This window comes from Canis lupus, chromosome 1 (genome assembly GCF_003254725.2).
Source record: "Canis lupus dingo isolate Sandy chromosome 1, ASM325472v2, whole genome shotgun sequence".
Classification (NCBI taxonomy): Eukaryota; Metazoa; Chordata; class Mammalia; order Carnivora; family Canidae; genus Canis; species Canis lupus.
Window position 1 is genome coordinate 87,610,738 of NC_064243.1, and position 18,812 is coordinate 87,629,549.

Consider the following 18,812-nt stretch of genomic DNA (forward strand, 5'->3'; position numbering starts at 1 on the left):
TCAAAACACTAAATAAAGCAGTGTCTGCCTCTGAAATCCTCAGTGGCACATGCTACAAATCTTCATGGCACTCAATTGTAGTACCATTTTGTAACATTTTGATCCAAGAACATAGCATAAGTCAGGGAGTATGTTTTGGTTATAGATCCTTCGTATCAGTGCTGAACATCAGGTCTCAACTGACAGAGGCACTGTTGCCCATGTGCTCCTGAAGACATTTATTTGTGTGTTTGTATGTGTGTGTTCCTTTCAAGTGTGTGGTTCAGGACAGAGACCTCCCTGGCCTAGTGTCTTACCAATTACCAAAGGGGTTGAGCTAGAGAATAAACTTCAACCACAGCTGGAGGGATTACATAATTTCAAAATATTTGATATTGTAAATTCTGCTTCCAACCATGATGAAGTAATTGGAACTAGATTTATATCCCTACTATAATTTGTAAACCTAGCAAAATAAGCCAAATAACTGTGTGGGGCTTTTTTTTGTTTTGTTTTGTTTTTAGATATTGGACAACAGGTGGCACAGGACTGTGATTTTTGAGGAAAAGGAAACAAAGGAGGTGAGTCTTATGATTGCCCTGGCTTTCTATCTAGAGTCACTATCAGGAAAGCAGTGCAGGGAGGTGGATCCTAAGCAACTATAATAGGATCATTGAGTTGAAGACACAGAGATTGAAGTTCAGGGAAGCAAAGGCCTTTGGAATCTATGTGGTAGAGAAAAAGCTCCAGAAATTGCACAGCGTTCCTCTTGAGTCTATCGCTAACATTAAGTTATGAGTGCACAGGGCAAAATTTCTCTAAGAGAACCAAAGAATCATTGGGAACTGTAAACAATTCTCAGAGCTCAAAAGGGACTGGGGGATGTTGAAGTTCTGATCAGTCGAAGTGGAGAATACTCAGGGAACTCAGTAGAAACTCCAGGAGGGTCACACCTTGACAATAAGATAAACGAGGCTAAAAAAAAAAAAAAAAAAAAAAAAAGATAAACGAGGCTGAGATTAAAGTTATTCCAAACCTGGGGATCCCTGGGTGGCTCAGCGATTTGGCGCCTGCCTTTGGCCCCGGCGCGATCCTGGAGTCCCAGGATCCAGTCCCACATTGGGCTCCCGGCATGGGGCCTGCTTCTCCCTCTGCTTGTGTCTCTGCCCCCCTCTCTCTCTGTCTATCGTGAATAGATAAATAAATAAAAAATCTTTAAAAAAATAAAGTTATTCCAAACCTGCCCTATCAGAACTTTTAAAACAGCCTTCAAATAATAAAGTTGATAAGCAAGTATTACTACCTACCAAAACAAAGTCTAACACCCCTTAGAGAAGAAAAAAAAAGAAAAAAAAAAAAACACAATCCAGTATTCACAATACTCACCACTTAGTAAAAAATTGCTAAGCATGAAAAGCAGCAGATATTGAACTCGAGTTGGAAGAGGCGAGTCCGGTCTCAAAATGGAGGGCCATGATCCAAAGGAACCTGAGCAGTTGAGAAAACTGTTTATTGGTGGTTTGAGCCTTGAAACTACGGATGATAGTTTAAGAGAACATTTTGAAAAATGGGGCACACTTACAGATTGTGTGGTAATGAGAGACCCCCAAACAAAACGTTCCAGGGGTTTTGGTTTTGTGACTTACTCTTGTGTTGAAGAGGTGGATGCAGCAATGTCAATGTGTGCCCGACCACACAAGGTTGATGGGCGTGTAGTGGAACCAAAGAGAGCTGCTTCTAGAGAGGATTCTGTAAAGCCTGGTGCCCATCTAACAATGAAGAAAATTTTTGTTGGTGGTATTAAAGAAGGTACAGAAGAATATAATTTGAGAGACTACTTTGAAAAGTATGGCAAAATTGAAACCATAGAAGTTATGGAAGACCGGCAGAGTGGAAAAAAAGAGGATTTGCTTTTGTAACTTTTGATGATCATGATACAGTTGATAAAATTGTTGTTCAGAAATACCACACTATTAATGGGCATAATTGTGAAGTGAAAAAGGCCCTTTCTAAACAAGAGGTGCAGTCTGCTGGATCGCAAAGAGTCGTGGAGGTGGATCTGGCAACTTCATGGGTCGTGGAGGAAACTTTGGAGGTGGTGGTAATTTTGGCTGTGGTGGAAACTTTGGTGGAAGAGGAGGCTATGGTGGTGGAGGTGGTGGCAGCAGAGGTAGTTATGGAGGAGGTGATGGTGGATATAATGGATTTGGAGGTGATGGTGGCAACTATGGTGGTGGTCCTGGTTATAGTAGTAGAGGAGGCTATGGTGATGGTGGACCAGGATATGGAAACCAAGGAGGTGGATATGGTGGTGGTGGTGGAGGATACGATGGTTACAATGAAGGAGGAAATTTTGGAGGTGGTAACTATGGTGGTGGTGGGAACTATAATGATTTTGGAAATTATAGTGGACAACAGCAATCAAATTATGGACCCATGAAAGGGGGCAGTTTTGGTGGAAGAAGCTCAGGCAGTCCCTATGGTGGTGGTTATGGATCTGGTGGTGGAAGTGGTGGATATGGTAGCAGAAGGTTCTAAAAAAATTTCAGAAGAAAAGGGCTACAGTTCTTAGCAGGAGAGAGAGAGAGCAAGGAGTTGTCAGGAAAGCTGCAGGTTACTTTGAGACAGTCGTCCCAAATGCATTGGAGGAACTGTAAAAATCTGCCACAGGAGGAACGATGATCCATAGTCAGAAAAGTTACTGCAGCTTAAACAGGAAACCCTTCTTGTTCAGGACTGTCATAGCCACAGTTTGCAAAAAGTGCAGCTATTGATTAATGCAATGTAGTGTCAATTAGATGTACATTCCTGAGGTCTTTTATCTGTTGTAGCTTTGTCTTTTTCTTTTTCTTTTCATTACATCAGGTATATTGCCCTGTAAATTGTGGTAGTGGTACCAGGAATAAAAAATTAAGGAATTTTTAACTTTTCAATATTTGTGTAGTTCAGTTTTTCTACATTTTAGTACAGAAACTTTAACAAAATGCAGTTTTGAAGGTGTTTCCTTGTGAGTTAACAAGTAAAGAAGATCATTGTTAATTACTATTTTGTATGAATTTTGCTAAAGTTAACTGTAAAGAAACACCTGCTGACTTGCAGTTTAAGGGGAATCTATTCTCTGCATTTCCAAACCATGAAATGAATGGGCTCTGACATGTGGAGAGAATAGATATTTGTATGTTTGCAATGTGTGTTTTAGATAAATAGAACTGGGTATTTAAATTAGCATATTTGTGAATTTAATAGCATTAAGATTTACCTTCAAATGAAAAAAAATCTCAAAATTAAAAAAAAAAAAAAAGCAGCAGCAAGATGCAACCCATAACTTAGGGGGGAAATCAGTCAGTCAATAGAAATGGACCCCAAAATGACAGAAATAATGGAATTACTAGAAAAGCATATTAAAATAGCTATTGTAAATATGTTCAAGTATATTAAGGGAAACATAATGAGAAGAGAAATTGAAAACACAAAGAAAAGTCAACAGGAAATCTTTAGGTGGAAGTATTCAATGTATGGGGCAAAAAAACTAGATGGGATGCTATGCTATTATAGCACAGTGAATACTGCAATACTGCTTAAGAAAAGATCAGTGAACTTGAAGATAAAGCAACTGAAACTATTTAAACAGAAATCTAAAAACAAAAAGGATGGAAACAATGAACATACATTCTGTAATTTGTGGAAACAATCAAGTACTCTAATAGGCAAGTAATTGTATTGCCAGAATAATAGAGAGATACGAAAATATTTGAAGACTAAGAGAATGAAAACACAAGCCACAGACTGGGAGAAAATATGTGCAAAAAATACACTTGATAAAGCATTGTTATCCAAAATATATGAAGAGCTCTTAAAACTCAACAATAAGACAAACAACCTGATTAAAAAGTGGGCCAAAGATAGCATCACCCTGATACCCAAACCAGATAAACACCCTGCAAAAAGAGAACAGGCCAATGTCCCTGATGAACACAGATGCAAAACTCGTCACCAAGCTGCTAGCAAACTGAATCCAACGATGTATTTAAAAAAAATCATTAACCACAATTAAGTGGGATTTATTCCTGGGATGCAAGTATGGTTTAGTTTCACATATCAATCAACGTGATACATCATATCAGCAAGAGCAAGGATAAAAACCCATATGATCATTTCAAAAGATGCATAAAAAGCATTTGACAAAGCACAACATCCACTTATGATATAAAAAAAAACCTCTTAACACATTAGGTTTAGAGGGAATGTACCTCAACATAATAAAGGCCCATGTATGAAAAGCCCACAGAGAACAACACTTTCAATGGTGAAAAACTAAAAGCTTTTCCCCTGAAATCAGGAACAAGATGAGGATGTTCACTCTCACCTCTTACTCAAAACAGTACTGGAAGTCCTACAAACAGCAATCAGAAAAGAAAAAGAAATAAAAGACATCCAAATTGGAAAAGAAAAAGTAAAACTTCCACTATTTGCAGATGACATGATACTATATATATACATGTATATAACCCTAAGAACTCCACCAAAAAAACTAAAACTGACAAATGAATTCAGTAAAGTCACAGGATACTATGTATGTATAATGTATCAAAAAATGATAAAATACCTGGGAATAAGCTTAACCAAGGAGATGAAAGACCTATACTCTAAAAACTATAAACTATTAATGAAAGAAATTGAAAACAACACAAAAAATTGGAAAGATATTCCATGCTTGTGGATTGAGAGAACAAATATTGTTAAAATGTCTATACTACTCAAAGCAATCTACAGATTTAATGCAATCCCAATTAAAATATCAACAGCATTTTTTACAGTACTAGAACAAATAATCCTAAAGTTTGTACAGACCCACAAAAGACCCCAAAGAGCCAAAGTAATTTCGAAAAAGAAAAACAAAACTAGAAGTACCACAATCCCAGATTTAAAGATCTATTACAAACCTGTAGTAATCAAAACAGTATGATATTGGCACAAAAACAGACACATAGATCAATGGAATCGAAAGTCCAGAAATAAACCCATGATTTATGGTTAAATAATCTTCAGCGAAAGAGGCAAGAACATGCCATGGGGAAAAGAATCTTTTCAACAAATGATTTTGGGAAAACTGGACAGCTACATGCAAAAGAATGAAACTGAACCACTTTCTCACACCATACACAAGAATAAACTCAAAATGGGTTAATCATCTAAATGTGAGACCCAAAACATTAGAAATCCTAGAAGACAGCATAGGTAGTAATTTCTCTGACATTAACCATAACAATATTTTTCTAGATATATCACCTGATGCAAGGGAAACAACAGCAAGAATAAACTATTGGGACTACTTCAAAATATAAAGCTTCTGCACAGTGGAAGAAACAATCAACAAACTAAAAGACAACCTCCTGAATAGGAGAAGATATGTGCCAATGACATATCTGATAAGGGGTTAGTATCTAAAGAACTTATACATGCAACTCAACACCCAAAAAACAAATAACTCAATTAAAAATGAGCAGAAGACATGAACAGACATTTCTCCAAAGAAGACATACAGATGGCCAACAGACACATGGAAAGATGTTCAATATCATTAATCATCAAGGACATGCAAATCAAAATCACGAGATGTCACCTCACACATGTCAGAATGGCTAAAATAGACACTAAGCATTAGCGAGGTTGTAGAGTAAAAGGAACCCTTGTGCACTGTTGGTGGGAATGCAAACTGGCACAGCCACTGTGGAAAACAGTACGGATGTTGCTCAAAAAATTAAAAATAGGACTACCATATGATCCAGTAATTCCACTACTGGGTATTTACCCAAAGAATACAAAGACACTAATTTGAAAAGATAAATGCACTCCCATGTTTATTGCAGCATTATTTACAACAGCCAAATTATGGAAAGAGCCCAAGTGTCCATCAACAGATGAATGGATAAAGATATAGTGTGTAAACACACACACACACACACACACACACACACTGGATTATTACTCAGCCATAAAAATAGTGAAATATTATCATTTGCAACAATACAGATGGACGTAGAGAGTATAATGATAAGTGAAATAAATCATAGAAAGAAAAGAACCATATGACTTCACTCACTTGTGGAATTTTTTTTTAAAGATTTTTTATAGAAGAGGCAGAGGGAGAAGCAGGCTCCATGCAGGGAGCCCGACGTGGGACTCGATCCCGGGTCTCCAGGATCACACCCTGGGCTGCAGGCAGCGCTAAACCGCTGCGCCACTGGGGCTGCCCTCACTTGTGGAATTTAAGAAACAAAACAAATGAGCAAAGAAAAAAAAAGACAAACTGAAAAACAGACACTTAAATATTGAGAACAAACTGATGGTTACCAGAGGGGAGGCAAGTGGAGGGGGATGGATGAAATAGGTGAAGGGGATTAAGAGTACACTTATCATGATGAGTACTGAGTAATGTACAGAATTGTTGAATCACTATATTCTACATCTAATATAACTAATATACACTGTATGATAATTGTACTGGAATTTTTAAAAATGGGTCAAAACTTTAACAGATATCTCACCAAAAAAGATATACAGGTGGCAAATAAGTATAGGAAAAGATACTTTACATTTACATTACATTCCTAATGACATATAGGAAACTGCAAATTAAAACAATACTGTGATACTACTACACACCTATTACAGTGACTAAAATCCAGAAAAAATGACAATATCAAATGCTAGTGAGGATGTGAAGCAATAGGAACTTTCATTCATTACTGGTGGCAATGAAGAATAGGACTACCACTTTGGAAGACAGGCAGTTTCTTACAAAACTAATCAGTCTTTCCATATAATTCAGCAATCATGCTCCTAGGGATTTACTCAAATGATGTGAAAACTTATGTCCAAGCAAAAACCTACCTAGATGTTTATAGCAGCTTTAGTCATAATTTCCAATAACTGGAAGAAACCACAATGTTCTTCAAAATGCAAATGGACAAATGAACTGTGGTATATCTATACAATCAAACTGAACAATTTCAGCAATAAAAAATGAGCTACCAAGCTACTAAAAGATATGGAGTACCTTAAATACATATTGCACTATAAAGGAAGTCAGGCCATATCATGTATAATTCCAAGTATATGACATTCTGGGAGTAGCATAGTGAAAGTGAAAGTAAAAAGATCAGTAGTTGCTGGGGCTTGGGGGTGAAGGGGAGGATGGGTAAATAGGTGGAGCATAGGGGGTTTTTATGAGAGTGAGATTACTCTGCACAATACCATAATGGAAGATACAGGACATTATATATTTGTCAAAACCATAGTGTACAACTCAGGATGAATCATAAGTTATATTATGGACTTTAGTTAATTGTAATATATCAATATTGATAATCAATTATAATAAATGCACTACAGTAATGCAAACTGTTAATAATGGAAAACTGAGTTAAGGGAGGGGGGTATATGAGAACTCTCTGTATTATCTGCACAGTTTTCTGTAAACATAAAACTGTTCTATAAAAAAAGTCTACTAATTAAAAATTTTAAAAACCATCAACCTCAGTAAGAGTTGTCTAGTGCTGCATAGTTGGTTGGTGTCATGGTCTAAGGTACAATTCTGATGTCTTGACTCCAATTTCAGGCCAAATCCACTCATTTCTGGGGGGAGGGGACAAATAGAGGGGAGATGGGGGAAGAATCTTCCTCTATATCAGGGCTGTCTCCCAAGTTACAAATGGAGGCTATACAAAACAACTTTACTTTCATAACTAGGGTGACCATACAGCCATTTTGCCTGGAATGAGTGTGGCTTATATTTGTGGCCAGCATAAGTATTGATACTGCCTTCTTTCAATCTCAAGCTTGATCATTTTTGTACTATTCATTATAAGCCACCCTATTTGAAGCAGACATTCTTGGGGAGCATATCTTAGGTATCAAACACTCTGTTAAGACAACTCGGTGCATTATCTTCCATAGTAAGCTTATAAAATAGATACTATCATTATTCCTATCTCATGGGTGAGAAACTGAGGCACTAAAAAATTTGAAGATATGACAGCCAAAAAAATGTTTAAATTTGATGAAAACCATAAACCTCATAAGCTCACAGATCCAAGAAGCTCAGTGAATCCCAAGTAGTATCAATACATACACACCCCCCACCACCAAAGCATGTCAGTCAAATTGCTCAAATCAATGTGAGAAAATCTTTTAAGCAACTAGAGGAGAAAAACAAAGTTCATAGAGAGAAACAAAGATAAGAATTATTCCAGAAATTATCAGAAATTACACAAGTGGAATAATGGAAGACCATCTTTAAAGTGTTGGGCAACAACAAAAAACCCTATAACCTAGAATTTTATATCTAGAGGAGATATCCTTTAATGTTCTGTATGTTTCCATCTATATGAAATTCTAGAAAAGGACATACTAATCTATTGTGACAGAAAGTAGTTCAGTGGCTGCCTCATATGAGGAATGGTTGGTGGAAACTGACTATAACATGCATGAAGGAATTCGGAGATGATGGAAATGTTATCTTGATCATGATAATGGTTGCACAACTGTATATCTGTCAAAAAAAACTACTGAACTATACACTAAAAAGATATATTTAATTAAACTTAATTTGTACCTCAATTAAGTTGACTTTTTTAAGAAATTATTTTTAATAACTGCAGTGCTATCTGAATTTCAAGATTCCTTGGCAAATCCTTGGTTGTTCCACCCTGATTAAAACTTGTCCGTAAGTCCAGCAGCTGAATAAAAACTTGTGAATGATCTGGAGCTTCATCTTTGAAAGCTGCATGGCAGTCATCCACTTGTCTACCAATAAGCTGCTATGTTCTCTGATAAATGGCCCTTCAACACTCCACCCTGGATCCAAAACAATATCCAGAACCATCCAAGATGAGGTCAGAGTTGTCTGCTTTCAAAAGTCTAGTTGGATTTCAACAGCCTCCATCCCACCCACTGACAACAAGCTGAAGTCCTAACATGATCCACAACAAGAACAAATGCAGTGTCTACACTATCTTCATCACAAATAATAAAGTTGCCTCAATTACATATAGCAATTGGTTCAAGAGCCAATTCAGAAACACTTATCATTTTTTCTCTTTAATACATTCCCCAGATTCTGAGGAAGACATTCTCAGGCTTGAGTGGCCATAAGACTCTCTGGAGCAGCTCCCTCCTCTCCTCCACCTGTAGAGTAGAGCTGGAGTAGAACCTGTTATCTGTATGTTATTTTATTTTTTGAAAGATTTTATTTATTTATTCATGAGAGACATAGAGAGAGGCAGAGACATAGGCAGAGGGAGAGGCAGGCTCCCGGCAGGAAGCTTGACGCAGAACTCGATCCCAGGACTCCCGGATCATAACCTGAGCCAAAAGCAGATGCTCAACCACTGAGCCACCCAGGTGCCCCTGTTATCTGTATTTTAAACAAGCACTGGGTTCAGGCAGGCTGAGGACCAAATTTTGAGAATACTGGTCAGAACATTCTATGTGGAGTGGAGGAAATATGTATAAGACGATCAGGACAGAATTGGGATAAAGGCTCATAGAAAAGTCATTTGGAAGCAGGAGCCCTAGAAACTCCTGGTAGTCCCTGAAGGTAGGAAAGGGGAAAAGGGTTTGAAGGTTTATCAGAAAGAAGACTAAAAGCTCTAGGAGGAAAGGTTCGGACGTGATTACCCTAAGCTAGTGACCAATTCAGGCTTCACACATCATCCTTTCACTCTTGGGCGAGTATAAGACTGGTGGGCTCTTGCTGGTTGGAATGTGATTTTTCTATGTCTTTACAGATCATGTAATATTTAGTTATCACGCTGTCCCTAGCAGCAGATACTGAGATGGAGATTAGCAGGTAGGAAATTTTATTAGAGTACTCTTGAGATCAACAGTCACAGAGAGAAGAGATGGAAGCAGGACAGGGCAGACAGGAAAGCTGGGCTGTGATGCAGCTGGACTTGCCAGTCCCACAGGAAGCTCTGAATAGGAATGAATGTTCCCACAGTGTCTCAAGTTGGGGCACTTCTTGCAGGCGCCACCCACCCCCCCCCAAGAACGAGACCCTAAACAAGCGTACTGTTTTCAGATGAGTCTTCCTGGAGAAGCAGACTCGCTGGGGACCATGTCAGCATCCCCCTCAGTAACGGGAGGAATAAATCCATAAGGTACAAGTGGGATCTGGGTGGTACATCATTAAAACCACTGCAACTCACAATGTTTTTTTGCTGATGCTTATAAAGAATAATATTAATGTTTTATTTAATTTTTTAAATATTAATGTTTTAGATTAACATTTTCACCAGAATAAGTTTCCCAATCTTCTTGGTTATTGTTGCATATACTGATGTTCCCTTTTCCTGTCCTAGTCCACCTGGCAAACTCCTACTCATCCTTCAATCACCAGTCTAGATATGGACTCCTCTGTGAAGGCTTTCAGGCTTTCCATCTTCTGTGTTCTCAGGGACCTCCAGCTATCTCAGCAAAGAGCTGGTCCGTGGTATTGTTCATGTCTGACTCATGATTACAATGTGAGATCCTGTAGGAGGGGACTGGGTCAATGTTATTTGTGTAGCTGCCAGCATTCTGGCACTGGCATCGCATCGATATGTGCCAAATTATATCCATTGATATAATTTGATCCAGTGGCAATGGGTCCATGATCTTGGTAAAATCTGCCTCTCCTAAGAGTTCTGGGCATCTGAGATGAACTAATGATTTAGCACTCTGTCAACTATTATTTTTTTCACTTTTGTTATTTTGTAGGAATAGAGAGAATTGGAATTTTGAAGTGTTTGCTTTCAAAAACAAATTTAACTACAGATAGATTTTTCTAGTGGCTGAAACACAACCTCTAAAAACTCTAAAGAAAGTGAGTAATTGTCTCTAAAAACTCTAAGAAGACGTCATCCCTCCTTCTGTATTTTTCGTCCTCTCTTCTTAAATTCTCTGTGAATTTAAAACTTAGTGTGCTTGGGGGCATTTTGAAGAAATTAAAATTTGGAGAATCCAATAAATCGCTTACTCTTGGCTAACATGCTGTGCCATGCATTCTTTATTTTCAGGTATTTTATGTGGACTGTCAACTTTCAGTTGTCTGTGCACAAATAAGGAGCTGTATGAAACCTGGATTGTCTAGCTCTGATTTCTCATTTATCCTAGTTTATACTCTGGCGGCTGAGGCAACACCTTGCCAGCCCTCCTCCTAACTAGGCTGTGTTGTGCTTCAGTTTCCTTGTCCGTAAAATGAGGAAAGTTCTCCAGAAATCCTAGCGTCTCTTAGAGCTTTAGCATTCTTTAATCCTATGGTTCTGTCTAAATTGAGGCACAGGATGGGTATTTATGTTTTATTTGATATTTCGCATACAAGGTAAAATTTAGACAATGGTGCTATCATAGAACATGATTTTTATTTAAAGGCTGGTTTGATTTAAGATTTCTCTTTTTCATCTTTTTGTGTGTGTGCAACCCAACTCAACATTTTGCTACATGAAAAACTTCATATGAATGCGTAATGATCTAAAGCATTTTTAGCAAGAAATGTGTGTGCTAGATAAGGAGGAAAGAGATTAAAATGCGAAGAGGTGATGGAAGGCTGCTACTTAGGAATAAGATAATTTTAAAATCCTAAGATTAAAATGGGAGCCCTTATGACCCTCTGTGGATCATCTCTACAGTGCTTTGAAGAGACTATAAAAGTGGTGCTTGAAAATGGCATTAATCATGTTCTCTCTCTCTCTCTCTCTTTGAATTCTCACGTAATGCACTTTCTGCAGTTACAAATAAAGGGCTCGTTTCTGGGGAACTAGAGATATGTGTGGAATCTCTGAGAAGAAATGACAAGAAGTGAAGTTAAGTGGCATGCACAGAAGAGTAAGCTGGAACAAAATGACGTGTTTTTGGAGATGTATGGCATCTTTGAAAACATCACACTTGTGGTTTCCTGGTATCTGTGAAGCTTGGACCAATTTAAAGTGCCATATTTGATATATTCTGGCAGAAGTGAAGGGAAACTGGATTGGTGCTTTTTAAAGCTTTATTGCTTTCTGGAAGATGAATTTCTTCTTTTAACATTATCCATCTCCTTCTATAAGATATATTACTATACTCCCTGGCCATTTGGGAGCCAATAACAGTTATTTCTTTTTTTTGGCTGCCTCCTGATCTTACAACGAACCCTTTGAGGTAACAGTCTTAAAAAATAAGAGATGTAGGGATGATACAGAATCACAGAATTTTGGAGCTGGACAAAAGTATGTAGTTGCATGGTGGCTTTATGTAGGCAGTAAGCCATCAGTTCAAGGGAGATGCAGAGAGTGAGATTGAGTGGGAAGCAGGAGTACTGGGTTCTAGTTCTCATTTCTCAGCGCCAGCTAAGGACCATAAATGAATCACTTAAACGTTTGGTTAGCCTTGGGGGAAGCATTTTATCTTCAGTCTTCTCATCTGGAGAAGGGAGCTGAATTTAAGAATTACCAGAGCCTCCTTCAGCTGGGAACATTCTTTCTGGATGCCATATCCACAGCTAAAAGAATGTATAATTCTCTCACAGCTGCTGGATTCAGTTGCCCATTGCTCTGAGAAAACTCAATATACATAAAACCTTAATTTTCTTTTTTTTAAAGATTTTATTTATTTATTCATGAAAGACAGAGAGAGAGAGGCAGAGACTCAGGCAGAGGGAGAAGCAGGCTCCATCCAAGGAGCCTGATGCGGGACTCGATCCCAGGACTCCAGGATCACTCCCTGGACCAAGGCAGGCGCCAAACCTTAACTTTCAAGGAGGTAAGTTAGGGGGTTGGTATTTGTATTACAAAAGTACCCTTTCCTTTACAGACATAAACTTCCTTTATTTTTTTAAGATTTTATCTCTTTGTTTTGAGAGAGAGAGAGCTAGCATGCAAGCAGGATGAGGGGCAGAGAGAAAAGGAGAGACAATCTCAAGCAGACTCACGCTGAGCACAGAGCCCATGCAGGGTTTGACTCCACAACTGTGAGATCACAACCAGGGCCAAAACTGAGAGCCCAGAAAGTTTTGTCCCTGGGCCAAAACCAACTGAGCCAAGCCACCCTGGTGCCTCCATAAATTTCCTTTAAGTAGCTACCTACTGAACATGTTTTTTACTGCATGACAATGAGGTTTGCACACAACTTTCCAGGAATGGGTGTCTGATGGAAAGAAAAGTCAGAGTATTCCTTACTAATCACCACCTTCAATTGTCTGTGTCTCTTCCCCTCTGACCATGTTTATGGCCTAGCACTCTCTTGCCATATCTTTCATGCCCGTAATTCCTTCTGCCCTCTATCCTCAGGCCTTCTGTGTGGCACAGCTCAGCACCCTGCTTTCTCACACTGACTGAATCCTCTTCTCACCCCCTCATTTTTTTCTTCTGCTTCTCCTGTGTCAGCTGGCCCTTGTCACACTAATCCTGGTGTAGCTCTCAAATACCTGGTTCAAGCTCAATATCAAAACAGGCCTTCCTCCTTACATCTGCACTACTGTGGTGGTGGTTGTTTTGAAACTCAAGTGGGGTTTCCTTTCACAATTTACCACTGAAGCTCAACCCACTCCCTGCTTCTCCCTAAGCTTCAATGAGTGAAATCAACTCCATGGTCGGTAGGTTACACATATTTTTACATGATCACTTGAGACAAATCAAATTAGGATTTGTTTTTTTGAACAAAATAATAGGTTTTCCCTACTTGAATATAGTCATTTTTTCCGAGAGGTGTCATAAACCCATAGGATATTATTGTCAATTTGGTGGTGAAAAGGGAAGCAATGCTGCTGTTAATAAACTTCTCAAAAAATGTGCAGCATTACTAAAAAAGAAAAGAGATTCGTTTTCCATAAGATGTCTTAATAGTTCAAAAACTCTGCTTGAAATATAGCTCTTGATCCTAAATCTTTTATTTTTTTTTTCCTAAATCTTTTAATGAAGTATATTCTGCATTTTGTCATATGCATTATGAACCTCAAGAATTTTCACATCTATGATCTGTGGGGTTTGAGCTTTACATGCCTACATCAAACTGTCAATCAATGATCAGGCCATTTTCCTGACAGAAATTCCACCTTAAGGGACACCTGGGTGGCTCAGTGGTTGAGCATCTGCCTTTGGCTCAGGTCGTGATCCCATGGTCCTGGGATTGAGTCCCACATAGGGCTCCCTGCAGGGAGCCTGCTTCTCCCTCTGCCTGTGTCTCTGCCTCTCTCTCTGTGTCTGGGTCTCTCATGAATAAATAAATTAAATCTTAAAAAAAAAAAAAAAGAAATCTCACCTTAAGACAGGAAGCTGATTCAATATAGAAACAAAACACATCATTTTTCCCCCAAAGAGTAAACATCTACTTCCAGAATTCACTAGGCTGGAATCTGTAGTGTCATTCCTAGTAGGACTTTTGGTATTTTCTTAAAGTTATTAAGACTTAATTTTTATAAAATATTAATTCCATGCCCAGCAAAATTTCAGAGAGCTTGAGTGATTTGCCTAAATGGACGCAGTGAGCTGATGACAGGAAAGATAGACCATCTGATTTTTTGATATGGCTTTAAAATCATACAGGCAAAACAGGAAAAACACATGTTCTCATTTTCTGTTTACTTTCTATCATTTTGGTCATGGCTACCATTTTAGCCAAAACTAATCTGCAAGTTCAAATCTCCTGTTAGTTACTTTCCTGTTTCCCTTTTCTCAATTTCAATTTTTAAAGGAAGTTTTAAGGGACTCACTGATATACATTCTTTGATAACTTCAAGGTTGTAAAGTTACATCTATTTTTAATTTGCTCCGCTGTTTTCAATTACATTAAAGCCAACATCGTCTCTCTTTTTAAATTTAGAACGACAATTTGCTTATTCTTTTACTAAGTTCACACATGGGTAATATAATTATTCTATTTAGTTTAGCATCTCTAAAAATCATTACAAAAATGCTAAGTTTTCATTGTTCATGGAAATCAATTTATAGGTAAACAACTTAAAATCTATTTTTGTTCCCTACAATTTGCATTTTTATATTTCAGATTGGCTTGTGCAGCAATAAGATGTGAAGTCTGATTGCTAATTGCTTAAACACATAAGGTAGTTTGAAGAGGCACAGAGCTAAAGACGACTTGCCTAGAACAAGCGTGGATCAGAAGGAACCTGTTCTGTGAATATAAGAAGGTGTGCAGAGTGGGCCAGTGCTGGCTGTGGCTGATTTAAAGGCCACTAGTGATGGCTGATGAATGGGTGGCTTATTGCCACGATTCATTCTTTTCATTCAATTCCACCAGTGACTCATAGTTATTATTTTGTTACCAGTATATGTATAAAAACTAAATAAGAGGGTGATATGAAAAATTGTATTTATTCTCTTCACTTCTTACCATGAGAATGCAATTTCAGAATAGCCCCTGGAGGTGAGCTCTTTCTAGTAGACTTGATGATGCACTGAGCAGTAATCAGTGTGCAGTTCTGATGCCTTGTACCAGCTTTCAAACTTAGGAGCACAGACTGACTACAGGGCTGGGATCCCCTAAGAAACGGTCCAATCACTCATGCTCATTGCATAGATGAGAAAGCTAAGGACCAGAGAGACTAAATGTCATGCCCAATGTCACACAGATAGTAACAAAGATAAGAAAAGAACCCAGGTGTCCAGATTTCTGGACCAGGGCTTCCTCCCCCAATTCCTCTCCAGGATTCTATTTTATCTCAGTGATACTTTATATGTAGTCAATTTAAGGCTTCTTGTATTCTCATACAGCAACAGAGCAGAGTAAAGGTTAAGAGTTTAAAGGGGCAACACCCTGAAATAAGGCCAAGTGTGATGAGTTAAATCTTTGACGTTCAGGATTCTTTCTGTTCATCTGTCACCATTATCAAGTACTTCAGCCTCACAGAGCTGAAAAGTAGAAAAGTAAGGGGAAGATCAATGGATCAGTGTAGGTAGAAGCAGCTGACAGACATGTAATGGTGTTCAATAATAATTGTCCAATCTGAATTGATTGGATAACTCAGGCACCCACGTATATGGCAGCGTTGGACTCATAAAATCATTCTAAACCTGATTCTTTGTTTGGACAAATTATTCCAATGTACCCATTCAGTCAGACAATTATTTACTGAGCACCTACTATGTGCCAGCCAAATGTTGTGCTAGGTACAAGGCATGAAATGGTAACACAAAGACATGGTATCTACTCCCAGCAGTTTTACAGACCAATGGAGGAAGCAGAAAGTAGACAGGCAATGACCCTCCCTGATGACACAGTGTAGAGGAAGGGACCTTAATGTAGGCCAAGGAGATTCAAGAAACCCCTCCAGGGGAAGCAACTTGTGAGCTGAGACCTGGCAAATAAGTAGGAGTTGCCCAGACAGAGAGGAAGAGCTGGAGTGTTCCAGGAAGGAAAAACACACTGTGAAGATGTAGAGATAAAAGAGTTGGGTGCTCAAGAGGAATTGGAAGAAACAGATTCTGCTCTGGTTAGAGTGAAAGGCTTGTGGCCTCAGAAGAATCAGGGGCCTGATGGGCTGGATGAACAGACTAGTCTCATGTACTTATCCTAAGAACTATAGACAACATTCAATCAACAAAGAATAACAACCACATAAATGGCTCTGTTGATGAGGAAATAAGATTTTTTTTTTAACTTTGAGATTTTTTTTTCAGCAGCATAAATATATCTAGGTATGTTTATTTCCATATTTACATAACATTCTTTTTGCCCATTAATCCATATATACCATCATTTAAATTATAACCACCCCCATTAGACCCTCCTCTCTGAAAAAAAAATTACTCAGGCAAATTGATTAATTTTACTCAAATGATAGCAGGATCCACAATCACAAGTAACCAATTAGGATGAAAAAATATTCATGGAATAAAAACAGGCATAGCAAAATTGTACTTAAAATTTCCAACATTTGAATTTAGGAGAGACGACAGGAACAACTAGAGTAAGAAACCAGAGTAAATAAATGAAAGGAAATGTGAAAACGTTATACTTTCAACTGTGAGCCTATTAACATCACCACACCCAGCCTAGTTGCTAGATGCAGGCAGCTCTGGAAAACTGGAGCACCATGAACTAGCTTTGCCAGACAATCCAGGTCATGCCAAGCAAACTGGGGCCTCAATGGAAAACAGATATACTGTGTCTGCTAGAAGCAAGGCCATGACCAAGAAACTTTTCCTGAATCTCAGCCTAGAACTTGGCTCCGCCAATGCACCCAATGGCTGAGGTTCTGGGCTCAGGGCTGGTGAGATAAAACCCATCTCCTGTACTCTTTTGGGAGCCAGAAAGGGCACCATGCTTTTATAGAGAAACCCTCTTATAAATTGGGACACTCTTGCTGTCAAGGGGACCCTAAATTCTGAGGGTTTTGTTTGCCATTATAAAATCCATGAGCTACTTTCAAGCCAGCTTTATACAAACATCTTCTATGCACTTAAGAACTACAAAGCAAGTAGAGACAGCAATTATTTGCATTTACAGAATATCTTTCCTTCTAAATGCCCAAAGCTTCTGAACACAGTGTTCAGAATTTGAACACAATGTTCTTTGAGAAAAGCACTTCCCTAAAGCAGAAGACTGTATTTTACCAAACAAAGGGATTTGCGGGCCACAAACCAGGGGGATGGTAGCAGATGGAAGGGAAAAAGTTCAAAATCAAGAGGCCTTCAGGTGGAATTGTGAAAAATAACAGCCACCATAGAAAGGGGCCTTCAGAGTTAGAAATGTGACAGCTGTCTAGGAGATGGGCGTAAGGAAAACAGACTCTTTCCAATTCCTGTTAATTTCTAACTTTAGCACTTGGTTGTTTAATTGCAAACATAATGTACAACTTTTTAAACATGATGTATAAAGTTTATTCCTTCCAAATATGGAAAATACAAATAAAAAACGTGGAAAGAGATTTCAGGGCCGAAAATACAATCACTTAAATACTTGGGTATCTGTGTTTCCAGATGTCTGTTGCTCTAGCTTGCTCACTTTCTCTTTATATGTAACTATACACACATGATGTTCTTTTTATAATATATAGATTTATATATTCACATGTATATTAAAAACAGACATACTGTATATACTATTTCAGAATCTTTTTTATTCTTAATTATTATGAACATCACCCCTGGTATATATAAACTCCATGAGGCTGGAAACTTTGCCTGTTTACTACTGTTTCCTTAGCATCTAGAACAGTACCTTCAGGTAGGCATTCAATAAATATCTATTGACTGATTAGTGAGTGAATAGCATTCAAGTCAATCAAGTATAGATACTTATTCATGCAGCATATTAATATGTAATATATATATAATTAACATATACAATTAACATCCTGCATGCCATCTGTATGTCCTAGCCCTATCCACCCCAGATCAAATGCTACCCCTCTATCAAACCTTCTCAGCCTCCCTCTCCTCCCAGTTCTTCCTCCTCTGACTACCACAGAATATTCTTTACCTCTTTTGGCACTTAGCAGTTTCCATCTTGTTTTATAGACATTTCAACATCTCATAGAAACCATGCATGATAAAAATGCCATGTTTCTACCTCTCAACATAGTACAGCTTTTTAGGATGGCCTTTATGTTTAGTTTACCTTCATAGCAAAAATAGCAAAAGTAATTCTCTTGTATTAATCATTTTATGTGCATCAGGGACTATAGTAAATATTAACTCATGTGTACATCACATGAATTAACATTCTTATCAACCTCATAAAGTAGGTGTATTAGTTTGGTAGGGCTGCCATGATGATATGGCTCTGGGGCCATTCTCCTTGGCTTGCCCCTTTCCTGCTTCTTCACATTGTTGTTTCTCTGTGCACACATACCCCTG

General features: G+C 38.2%; 1 pseudogene; it reads left to right on the forward strand.

Moving 5' to 3' along the window:
- The first annotated feature begins 1,384 nt into the window (after positions 1–1,384).
- Positions 1,385–2,912, forward strand: LOC112644740 (heterogeneous nuclear ribonucleoprotein A3-like; annotated as a pseudogene).
- The last annotated feature ends 15,900 nt before the right edge of the window (positions 2,913–18,812 follow it).